We start from the raw sequence: 9,929 nt of genomic DNA, 5'->3' as shown, positions 1-9,929 counted from the left end.
TGGAAGCCTTTGTTTTTTCTTCTCAGATCATGTAATGGTTTGAATATAATGAGTCACCCAAAAAAGATCATGCATTAATAGGTTTGTCCTCAGCTCGCAATGCTATTTTGAGAAGTTCTGGAAACATTAGGAGATGGGACATAGCTGGAAGAAGTAGGTCATATTGTGGGGATTTGAATCATGACTCAGATCTCCCTGTCTTTCTCTCTGCTTTTTGTCCTCCGTGATGTGAGCAGACCACACGCTTCGACGAAGAGCTACAGGTGGCCAATGGCTAATGAGATGAAGAATCAAGTTATCCAGGGAAGAGCTCCCTCACAGGTTTTTCAGTTTCAAGGGGTAATCCCTGGACACAAGTACATAAAAGCACCATTAAACAGATTCCCTAGGCTGAATATGCACGTGTACATATGTGTGTGTATTTGTGTGTGTATGTGTGTGAGTATGTAACAATTAAAGAGGAGATAATGAATTTCGGAGGGGAGGTGTCAGACATAGAAAGAGGGACAGGAGTGGTGAAGTGCATTGCTTATTATGTGTGAAATTCATTTGTTTAAAAAAATTACCAAACAACAATACAAAAAAATTAAGCAAAAATGCTAATCGCAGATAGTCACATAGAATATTAACTTTTGGTAATTCACAAGTACAGGTCATTTCTTTTAGCACAGAGATTGTAGTAGACAGTGCTGGGATGGCTAACAGGAATGGAAAAGCTGACTAGACTTTATATCAGTGGTTCTCAAACTGAGGGTCATGACCCCTTTGGGAGTCCAATTGCCCTTTCATGGGGTCACCTAAGACCATCGAAAAACAGATGCTTACATTACGATTCATAGCAGTAGCAGCATTATAGCTATAAAGTAGTAAGGAAAATATTTTTATGACTGGGGTCACCACAACATGAGGAACTGGATTAAAGGGTCAGAGCATTAGGAAGGTTGAGAACCACTGGCTTAGATATTAGCAGTTTCTGACCAATCCTCTTAAGAATTAGCAGAAAGGATTAGAAGTTGGATTATGAGAAGAGAATCTAACACTGGAGTATTTTGGAGGTTACTGGGTATTGAGGACCCGCATGTACTATGCAAGTACTCGATGACTGAGCTAAGTCCCCAGCCTAGCCCTAAGTGAGACTCTGGATCTAAGTCTTCACTTATAAAACATAGATCTGTACAGTTCAGAAACAAACCAAGAAAGGAGCTTATTTCTTTTCCACTGTGGTGATGAGCAGCTACTTTTAATAGCTTACAAGAATTTATTTTCTTGTGGTTCTTTATCAGTTATGACTTCAGCAAGGGTTTACTGAGTTGAAAGAAAAATTCTGAGCCTTTCCTTTGAGTAGACATCGAAAGACAACTGACACCAGGGGAGTAGATGACTCTCAAGAGACAAATGGCCGGGATGAAAGGTGGGGTTTTGTAGGGTGAAAAGTAGGCTAGAAATTGACAGTGTTTGTTCAAATGAACATGTGTCCCAGGCGACATAAAGAGACAAAATCCAGGAGGGAACTCAAGGGCAATGATCAGTAACTGTGAGAGACATGCCAAGGATGTGTGGAATAAAGTCAGAGATTCCCTTTCGGAGTTTGAGACATTTTCTGGTGTACCATGATGTCCAATTATGTCACACTGGTGCCAGGATGCAGAGTGAGGTTAGGTGGTTAAAGCAGAGACAGATATTCAGTGTCTTTACCTAGGGTGAGAGAAGGATCCAGAGACTAGTAGAAGGGGTGAGAGGAGCATCAAGGAAGCCTGACCTTGAGAAGAGGAACCACAAAAGAGCTGTCAAGTTTGCAGTGATGTGAACAGTTTGAGCAACGGACACAAGAGTAAGAGCCCCCTGGGTACAGTGAAAAGCTGGGAGCGGTTGTTAGGAAATCCTGGACAAAGAAGCTGGGAGTGGACAGATTAGGGCATAGATGCAGATTTAAGATTGTAGTGATCCCATTCCTGAGGGCTAGGGTGTACAGCTGGCAGTGACAGGCCTCAAACCACTTAACAGAGCGTAAGTTATTTTAAAGCAGGGAAATTAAATTGTGTTTGTCAGAGCTGATTATGTTATTGTAGGCAATAAAGGCAAAGGAGAGTGCTTTCTGGATCAAGTATATGAAAGGTAAGTGTATTTATTCAGGCTGCTATCTGACACTGTCTTTTATGATATATTCATTTTCTCACTGTATTGGCGACACAAATAAAAACTACTGAGACTTGTGCCTGGCCCAGGTATGTTAAAATAATTTCTCATCTCCAAAATTAACATAAAATTACATAATCGTGAAGTCTAATAGATTAAATGATGGATTTTTTTTTCATTGGTAGAAATATTCTGGGGTGTTAGCTTTATGCTACATTAGTGATTGCTTATTTTCACTTTTACATATTTACCTGAGCATGCCTGCTTTCTCTTCCACACATGCTAATATCCTTGTTTGAGTCTTATACTCTGTTTTCCCACGAGCTTCCCTCTCTATACTTACACCTCCAAATCTTTCCTGTGTACTACCTGTGTGTCTGCCAGAAGTTTTATCTTGTCTCTGTCTTGCTAAGAGCTGTTTCAGATCTCTCCAAGGCCTGTATCAATCTATCCTTCTCTGATATAGAAAGAGTTTCAAAATCTCTCCTCTGCCAGCTTCTCAAGGTTGTTTTTTTATTTTCATTCAGGGCCGCATTTGAATAAATTCACACGTGTGTGTGTGGGGGGGACATTGCATTTTCTAAAACTTACTCAATACCCATCTAACACATGTCTATTCTGTGCTTGACAAATTCTAAGTGTAGCTTCAGAAACTGCTCTGAGCGCTGAGATATCTGTGAAATTGTATAAGAATCATCAGAGCCACAGCCTCTGAATTTGTGAGAAGGAACTGCTATGGAATCAACTTGGACAGTGTTTTATTGACGTATTACTCACACACCATGCAATGTATTCAAGTATTGATTTCCACCAGTTTTAGGAAAGTCGCAGGTAAATACAGTTTCACCTCACCACTTCCTCATCACCTCAGAAAGGTGCCTTTTGCTCTGGAGGAATCTCTTCAGATTCCCACCTACCCCAACACAAGGGAGCATTAGTTATGCCTTGTCCCTGGATTTACATAAATTGGGCATTTAGCAAAAATACAATCATGTAACTTGTCTTTTGTCTAAATTCTGTCATACATAATAATTTTTAGGGTCTATTTTCTAGCATGTGCAGCAGTATTATTTCTTCTTATGCCTGAGTGATGTTCTAGTATATGATTAAGCCAGATTTCATTAATCAACTCAAAAGCATTCAGGTTATTTCTGATTTTAGTCCATTATAAATAACATAACAAACCCAGATCTATGGAACCGAGTAACCATGGAATGAGCCGTCTGAAATCATAAATCAAAATAAACTTTTCATATTTAAGTTGACTTTCTAAGGCGCTTGCTGCCTGCAGCAACAGGCATCTCACAACAACAGAATTCCTTACACATCATGAACACTCACCTCCTATTAGACACAGGCTTTGAAACTGGCTTTTCTACTCATGAATGCATCACTATTATAAGTTTACTTTTTATAACCTATAGTCTTTGAAAATTTAAAATGGTAAACCCATATTAAGTCTAAATAATTGTTGCCATATGTATATAAGATGCCCCTCCACAAGACTCACATGTTCATGGTTTGATGCACTAGGTGGCACTATGGAATGGTAGCTGAACTTATAGCACTGACTTCACACAGGGATTAATGTGCTGAGATCATAGCTAACAGGTTGTTAGCAGGGTCTATTTGGAGGAGGTAGGCCTTTAAAGGATAAAACTGGAGATGAACTGCCTAAGGTCTGGCTTTCAGGTTACCAGAAGGTGTCCTGCAAGTTTCCAAAGGAGAGAAGCAACCCACAGCCCTACCCAGCTCTGATGCCTGTGAACCATAGTAATGACCAGCATGGGATGGTAATACTGTGTGCAATAAAGGCACACATAAGTTGTTGGTTACCAATAGCTTTTTAATTGGACCTAAGACCTGCTCAACATGATAGAAACTTAGCAAACTACCCAGGGATAGTTAATCCATGGATCGTTGAGGAGAACCTGCAATTGCCACTTTGTTAAATCATCATAATCCTTAGTTATATTATAAATTTCTGTCCTTATATGTTGTAGGGGAGAGGGGCCCCTTGTTTGTCCCGACCACCCCTCTAGCTTACACCGGAAATAACCACACAGAAACTGTATTCATTTAAACACTGCCTGACCCATGATCTCTAGCCTCTTACTGACTAATTCTCACATATTCGTTTAACCCATCTCCATTAACGTGTATCGCCACTTGACTGTGGCTTACCAATGTGAGTCTAATCAGCATCCGTCTCAGGCAGGAGAACCATGGCATCTGCCACACTGCCCTTCTTCCCAGCATTCTGTTCTGTCTACTCCGCCTATCTAAGTTCTGCCCTATCAAAAGGTCAAGGCTTCTTTATTCAACCAATGAAAGCAACACATAGACAGAAGAACCCCCTATACTTATACCCATAGATAAATGTAATCCTCACCCTTCATCAAGGAAACTTCTCATTGCAACAAACAGAGACCATTGCAACAGAAGCAAAGCTGTGGAGCCCAGTTCCAACTGATGCATCCACAACACAACTCTTGCACCTGATGCTTGGGGATCATGGAATAGGGGGTGGAAATACTGTAAGAGCCAGAGATATGGAGTGTGCTGTGACACTGTGTCAACCACAAATGTCAGAAACTACACCCCTAAAGTCTCACCAACATGACAGTTTAAATATGACCTGAACAAAGGCAGCACCAATGGACATGATAATGTGGATGCAGGAAAGCCCCTGAGACCTCACCCTACACAAAAAACTAGAGACAGTTTAGGAGTGCTGAGAGCGAGAGAAACAGTCTTCCCCAGGGAAGAGCATACCAGTTGGTTATCCAATACCAAATGATCAGACCTGAAAACATATACATACAAGTAATAGAACAGACTGAGCAGGTTGTTCACACACACACACACACACACACACACACACACACACACACTACACAACACCAACATCACCACCACCAACAACAATTAATGAAAATGGAGGCCATGACTTTGAAAGAAAAGGGGTATATGGGAGGGTTTAGAGGTCGGAAAGATAATTATGTGATTATATTATAATCTCAAAAAATAAAAATTAAAAATAACAAAAATATATGTATTGGTGTTTTGCCCACATGTATGTGTGTGTACTGTATACATTTCTGGTGCTTGTGAAGTCCTGAAGAGGACACTGGATCCCCTGGAACTGTGAGTAGAGATGATTGGAAGGACCATGTGAGTGCTAAAAATGAAACCCCAGTACTCCAAAATAGCAGAAAGAGCCCTTCAGGCTGATCTAATTCCCCAGTGCTCTCCCTTTTAAAAAATACTTTGTGTGTGTGTGTGTATATATATATATATATATATATATATATATATATATATATATATATATATATATGGGTGTTTTACCTTCATGCTTGCATGTGTACCATGTGAGGGTTTTGGCAATATATTCATGGTATTTTTACTCTATCGAGACTTGTTCTTTCTTATCACAAAGTTTACTGTTTACTTTGGAAAGGTCTAAAAAAATCACAGTCATGCTTATTGATAGAGGGGGATAAGTGGTTTTACAAGCTACCCGAGAAAGTTTTAGTGTTTAGAATATCTGAAAGAGTGCTGATGTCAGGACTCAATGCTCCTTAAGGAGTTTAAATTTAACCAGAGATTACTAACTCGGCTAGATAGGGCCAGAGGAGATGCAAAGTGGTCTTCGGGAACTGAGAAACAATGGCACAGGAGAAGTGATGGAAGGGGAGATGGCATCAATAGATTTTGATATTTGAAAATATGTGTAAACTCTGCACTACACAAATGTAATAGCAATCAGGAGATTCCTATATTGGTCCATACCACCAAGTGAGGAAAGATAGCATGAAGGCAAAAAGAAGGCTAACTAGTGGTTAGGAACACTCTGCATTAAACTTTAATGGCATTTAGGGAAGTAAACAGATAAAACAAAGGCATAATCAAAGACTCTATCAAATATTTGGCTCTATTTTATCAAGGAACTCTTCTTTGATTCAAATGTCAATCAAAGGTGACGAATAGATAATGAATAAGTTCTACAGCAAACTCCAGGGCCAGGAAAAGCATCATCCAGTTGTGTACATCCTAACTATATCTTTTGTAAGGGCTACAAGTTAAGAATAGTGGAACTGAAAGTTAGCTACTTATGGAGAAAGAACCTAGACTGTAAGTTTTTCTTTGTCTTTATGCGACCTTGTCAGGAACATTTTTAGGGAGCTTGGAAGGTAGGCAATTACAAATTTTTAAGGAGAACAAAATGTCTAAGTCAAATGTTCATTAGTTTTCAAAAGTTATTCTCTGATCAACTCTTGATATGATTTTAGGGTTTATTGAGTTCTAAATTACTGGTGATTCAGAAGGCATCTGGGATAACCCTGTTCTTTCTGTCTATTATTAGCTCTATATCAGCCATTTAAATGTTTTCATATGCACTTTTCCACAGACATATATATGTCTCTTCCCTACCCTCTGGACCTAACTCTTCAACAACTGTTGTGATAACCTTCCTTCACCACATTTTCTAGATTATATTTAACAATTAGCTTCTGAGAATACTGAACAACTGCATTGTCGCACAAGTCATACTCTGTTTTCCTTGCCATCTAGATTGTTAGGAAGGTTTCCAATCGAGTGGTTGACTGAAGATTGGGATTTTCAGACATTCAGCTGCTGAGAGGACGGTGACAAATGATGCCCTATTAGGACAGAAGGACCCAGTGTCAATCAGATCACCAATCTTGGGAGAATGGTTTTTCTGTGCTCTGAAGCCATCACTTTCTGCCTCTCCAGGTTATGTTCTTTCCTCATTATACTTCATAGTACTTCCCTGTTTCCTAGACCTCCACTAAACTCAGTCCCAGCCTTCTCCTTAAATATATTCTTCACTTAACCTCCCTGTATTGTTTTGCTGACTTAAGTTCCTCTTAACACTCCACTTCTGTTTATCTGTCAAGACCTATTTCAAATGATGCATTATAGCAGGGCAGCATCAATGTTTTGCTGTTTTGTGTAGTTAAGCTATTTTTAATAGCTGTAGATTTGTGTGTGTTTAGAATAGAAAAAAATTCATCATATTCATTCCTTTGCAAAGAAGGATATTGCAAAACTATATTAGTATATCTCAGCCAGGAAACTGATACTTATATAATCCAGGGACATTTGGCAGGTTTTTTTACCAACTTCTTGTGTCATCAGTTTGCATGTGAATTTAGCTTTGTGAAATCTGAGCTCGTAGTCTCATGCCTATTGCCACAGTCAAGAGGAACAGGACAGCACAGCACCTGCTGTTCTCTTCTCAGCACACTCACGTGCTCCCCCCTCCCACACTCCTCTATCTGTAAGTCCCATAACCGTTAATGCTCGCATTGTCTAGCATTCTGTCGCTTTAATAATAATAAATGGACTCACATGGACTATGCTTTCCAGTCTTTGTATTTTTTCTCTTACATTCTGTTGAGATTCAGCCAAGCTATTGCAAACATCAAGTCGCTTCTTTTTCATTGCTAAACCCATGGCATGAAGGGAAGCCGTGACATTTTTAGATGTGTTTGTGGGCACAAGAAGAACTGATTATGAATCTAAAGCAGCAGCTGACTCCAGAGAGGAAAAGGGTCTTACTTTACAGAGAATCTATCTCCTCAGTTGTACTCTTTTAAGAACAGAACTTGTCAGCCATGGAATATAACAAGAGAAGTTATAACCCCACAGATTATGTCTGAAATTGACCACAAGTTAAATACCCTTTATTCATTCTTACACTGTGTTAATATATATTGGGAAATATGCTGACACCTTACATCAATTCATTAATTTAACCTTCATAACAACTCACTGAGCAGATACTTATCTTAACCCTCATTCTACAAATGAAGAAACTGAGGCCTAGAAGTTTTAATTCACTTTCTGGTTGTCATACAATAAAAGGGCAGAGATAGTATTTGGATTTAGGTTCATATAAATTGATGCCCTCTTTTGTTCACTAGGGTGACATGAAAAATCAAAGGTCATTAAATACGGAAATGAAGGGTCAGAGGAGCGTTAACAGCCATGGCCAACGCGGGACTCACACAGTGACTTTGGAGTCCATCCCTGTTGCTAAGAGGGAGATGTGTGCTCTAAATGACTAGATGTCTAGATGTCCTGTCAGCTCTCCTCTACGTTGCCTGGCTTTCTTTCATTCTTCCAAGGCACTGAGCTCTTTCCCAACTCCAGACCTCTTGCATATGGTATTGCCTGCATCTTGTATGTTTTTCCATTTCATGCAATCACAGATTTCTGACTCTCAGTTCCAACTTAACCTCTTGGCCTACTTGTGCAAGCATATCTGTGCCCTTTAAAATTTCTTTGTCAGCAGATATGATATTAAACTTTGATTACAGAAGGAAATAGGGAGACATTACAGGAGGCAAAAGGTCTTTGCTTTTAAAAAGGTTTTAGTATCCTTTTCTTGACAGTCTCCTGAAGCATACGTGCCTTGCTGGTACAAGGCTCCTACCACAGATAACACAAGTTATCTGGGCTGTGAATTGTTATAAAGCACAGGTGCCAGCTTCATCTCACAGTCACCCAGGAAATTCTCTACTAGCCAGCCTGGTGTGAGATACTTCTCTAGGAACAGAGGAGCGTGAGAGGAATGGTTCTCAACCTGTGGGTCATCAAATGATTCACAGGTCATTGAATGATTCACAGGAATCACACGTTAGCTACCCTGCATATCAGATGTTTACATTATGATTCATTACAGTAGCAAAATTATAGTTGTAAAGTAGCAACAAAATAATCTTATAGTTGGGGTCACCATAACATAAGGAACTGCTTTAAAGGGTTGCAGTGTTATTAAGGTTGAAAACCCCTGCTTTCGAGGATTTTTTTTTTCTTTAAAGTAAATTTCAGAAAACAGAGGTCCAAACATTTTGCTGAAGTGAACCAGTGACTTATTGCCACCTCGTGAACTATGGACGTGAGTTCTCCAGCAAGATCGGCATGCACTTAGTATTCTACAGCACAGTTAGTTCTTCTACCAATGACTCTTTTACTCTTTAGAGCTTTCTTAATTTTTATTAAACAATACACTGTCGTTTGTTACAGAATATTTGTTTACATCTTTACATCTGTAAAGATGTGTTGTTGTTATTGGTTTAATAAAAAGATGAATGGGCAATAGCCAGGCAGAAGAGAAAAGGCAGGACTTCCGGGGAGAGAGAGGAACTCTGGGAAGAAGAGAGGTGGGGAAGACAACAGCGAGACAAGGAGGAAGACAGACACACAGAATGAAAAAGAGGTAAAAAGCCACATGGCAGAACGTGGTTAATAAAAACAGGTAATTTAAATTATAAGAGCTAGTTAGGAACAAGCCTAAGCTAAAGGCCAAGCTTTTATAATAATAAGTCTCCATGTCATTATTGGGAGGCTGATGGTCTCAAAGGAAAGTCCTACATGAAAGACTGGCTACAGTCAGTCTAATTTTTATACTTTGCAATTCCTTATGTTGAACTTTCATGTTTAAATTACCAAGTGGCCTTACCTCCTTCCCAATCCCCTTTTTCTCAGTAAGGCCTTGCTATTCAACTCAAGATTATAACTCATCATTTGACCTGGATTAGAGGTGTGTATCACCATGCCCATCACCCTGTGTTTTCTCTCTCTTGATTGGCTTTGACTGAGCAGTTATTGCTCTTCTTTCGATAATTTTATCATCATTTAGGTGTTCATATCATTTCCTGAGGAATGCTTTCTTCAGTATCTTACCTTCCACAATTCTACATTTGTACATTCATTTGTATATTGTTATTATCTCTGTAGTAGCTTACTAAATAATACAT

This window comes from Myodes glareolus, chromosome 15, assembly GCF_982192425.1.
Source record: "Myodes glareolus chromosome 15, mMyoGla1.1, whole genome shotgun sequence".
NCBI lineage: Eukaryota > Metazoa > Chordata > Mammalia > Rodentia > Cricetidae > Myodes > Myodes glareolus.
This window is presented reverse-complemented; position numbering follows the sequence as displayed.